This window comes from Vicugna pacos, chromosome 14 (assembly GCF_048564905.1).
Source record: "Vicugna pacos chromosome 14, VicPac4, whole genome shotgun sequence".
In the NCBI taxonomy this organism is placed as follows: Eukaryota; Metazoa; Chordata; class Mammalia; order Artiodactyla; family Camelidae; genus Vicugna; species Vicugna pacos.
Window position 1 is genome coordinate 51,749,684 of NC_133000.1, and position 3,005 is coordinate 51,752,688.

General features: G+C 33.1%; 1 pseudogene; it reads left to right on the forward strand.

Annotated features, from left to right (window-relative positions):
- The first annotated feature begins 1,649 nt into the window (after window positions 1-1,649).
- LOC102530576 (large ribosomal subunit protein eL33 pseudogene) lies at window positions 1,650-2,006 on the forward strand (annotated as a pseudogene).
- The last annotated feature ends 999 nt before the right edge of the window (window positions 2,007-3,005 follow it).

Genomic DNA, 3,005 nt, shown 5'->3' on the forward strand with positions numbered 1-3,005 from the left:
CACCATTTCCTGGACATTATAAAAGGAAAATGTGGAGCCTGGAGCAAGTGGCTTTGTCTGCAAGGAGAGGACTCAGAAATAATCCACATCATCACCATTTACATTCCATTGCCCAAAGGTAGTTACTTGGTTTCAATGAACTATTTGAGGACTGAGAATTTTATTTTTAGCTGCATGTTACCAAGTGCACATAAAATCCAGCAACAAAAAATAAGGGGGCAAATGGAATGTGGGAACAATTAGTAATTCCTGCTTCATTCTGCTTCCCTAGCATTTCAGATATTCATGTGCCCTCTTCCTCTCAATGAAGATCACAACCTACCCTATTACCAGTCCTATCACATTATCAGATACAGTTTTATATTAAGCTACCTGGGTTATAGTTTACTCCACCAGGCTTTATGTGCCAGGAATTAAAAAAAATTTTTTCCTTACCTCCACCAGACTGGAAAACTTAAGCATACAAGAACCAGTGTTAGTGGATTAGTGGGAACTCACACATACTGCTAATGATGCTAAATTGGCACAACATCACGAGCAATGTGGCATATTTAATAAAAGTCGATTTGCATATATTCAACTGTTTGTCAATTTTGCTTTTTTTAAGAGAAAAGAACATTTGCACCAATATACATGTTCAGATATACTCAGATCAAACCATTTTTAGTAGGAAATAAAAAGATGCTACCCAAATACTTTGAATTTGGCTGAGATGCACTGGTATGGCTATTTCTTTTGTTTATTTTCCTTTTTTTTTTTTAAGCTAACAATGTTCCGAGTGGTTATGATTTTGTTTCAACAAGTTTTATGCAACATTTATTGTTAAATATTTTGAATATCTTCCTAGGAACTGTCCATCAAGAGTACAAAGCACACATAAATCATGTGTATCTTTATAAAATAACAAAAGACATTACTGAAAATAAGTGTACCATTTATCAATTTGGATAGGTCTTAAATATGTAATAGTGGGCCAATTTCATGAAATGCACAGAAAAGAGCACACAGTTTTAGATGAATTGCACAAAGTTCAAACCAATAAAATTATATATATATAATGTATATATTTATTTTAACATAACTTTTTATATTATAAATATATATTAAGTATAATCTTTTGTGTGTGTGATACAATTTATATAAAATTTTTCTTAAAGTGAGAGGATTTCTTGGTAAAAACAGAATATCTCTTAACATAGTTCCCTGACTGTTACATTTTAGTTATCTTTTTATAGATCAAAATATGGTTATTTCTTATTATATCTTATATCTGGATGCTGGTAGTTATCAAGAGATTCCTCTGCTGCTTTCTAAGTGTCTTACACACTCAACCCAGAATCCAGGGACTCTGTGCTATTAGAATAGGTTGCACTACCTTTACCCTATGCTCTGTTTTTCAGCTCTGTTTACTAACTGCTGTGACTGTCACAGGGTGAAGAATGAGAAGGAATTATGGACAGGCACAAGGGGGATTAATTTCTCACCTTAATTCCCTTCGTGTCAGCACTCCCTCTGCTGATTTACAGAAAAACAAAAATTGGGATCAGAGTAAAGGTGAGAACTTCAGCCACAACTACATTAAAAATTAAGTTTAGCTCTTTCAGCCATCTTGGAGACTGTGGAGGCCTGCTGGGAACAGGAATTCCAAAATGATAAATAATTCTGGAAGGCTGTGGTCCAAAGCCATTTTTGCTGGCTGTGAGAGGGGTCTCCGGAACCAGAGGGAACACATAGCTGTTCTAAAAATTGAAGGTGTTTATGCTCGAGATGAAACTGAATTGTATGTGGGCAAAAGATGTGCTTATGTGTACAAAGCAAAGAACAACACAGTAACTCCTGGTGGAAAACCGAATAAAACTATAGTAATCCAGGGGAAGGTAACTTGTTCTCATAGAAACAGTGGTTGGGTTTGTGCCAAATTCCGAAGCAATCTTCCTGCTAAGGCCATTGGACACAGAATCCGTGTGATGCTGTACCCCTCAAGGATTTAAACTTATTGAAAAGTAAATAAATAAAAGTGTAGATTTGTTCTCTTGTAAAAAAAAAATTAAGTTTAAAAATCTGGCTAAAGCCATGAAATGCAACTTTATTAGAAGCTGTGACATAAACAGCATTGTAAGTCTCATTGATTAAGAATAGAGGTTTTTTAAAAATGAAAAGAATACAAGGACTAGATGAGGGTTAATAGGTCCCGATTATTTGTTTCATAAAATATCAAAGAAGAAAACCGGAAAAAGTAATTTTAGCATTGTTTATAAGTACTCTGAATGCTAATGTCTTTTTCCAACATTCCCAGACTCCTTGGAAATATGATTCCCTCCCACCCTAATAATGCACAAGAAAATACTCTTCTCTGTAAATGTGATACAAATATAACTTTGGATAACATGATCCTGCCTTACTGAAAATAAGGTTCTTTATTCTCTTTTTCCTCCTCCTCCTTCCTATTTTTATTACAATCATTGTTATAATTATTACTATTTGATAGTTCTGCTCAACTTTAATACAAGGCAAATATGGAATGCTATAAAAATCAGCCTTTAATGGTGATAAGCTGTCATAAGGTACACTAAGTCACTCACTTCATAAAATTTATTTATATGTATTAAGTATGTTAAAGAAAGGCCTTTTCTTCCTTAGCAATGATTAAAAACAATTTGTTTTCCTCATGAGGTTTAATGCTAGAAATTTTTTTTTAATTTGAAAATTTTCAATCCATAAGAATATAAATCTGCCTGATCTCAATGGTTTTGTTTTTTTTTTTTTTAGTGTATTTGTAAGACCTCAGATATGTTTGTACAGAAAAAGCAATGCATAGCCACACAGGTATTCGTTCACCACTTTTCCAGCAGCCTTTTAGAAAATATTTTACAGAACACAGCACTTCTCCTCCTTGTGAAATATGAAAAACAATATTAAATATATGAAAATAATTTAATTACATTTTATATTTCACATTTGGTAGATAATCAAGAAATCCAGAAAAAAGTATATTTGTCATAAGC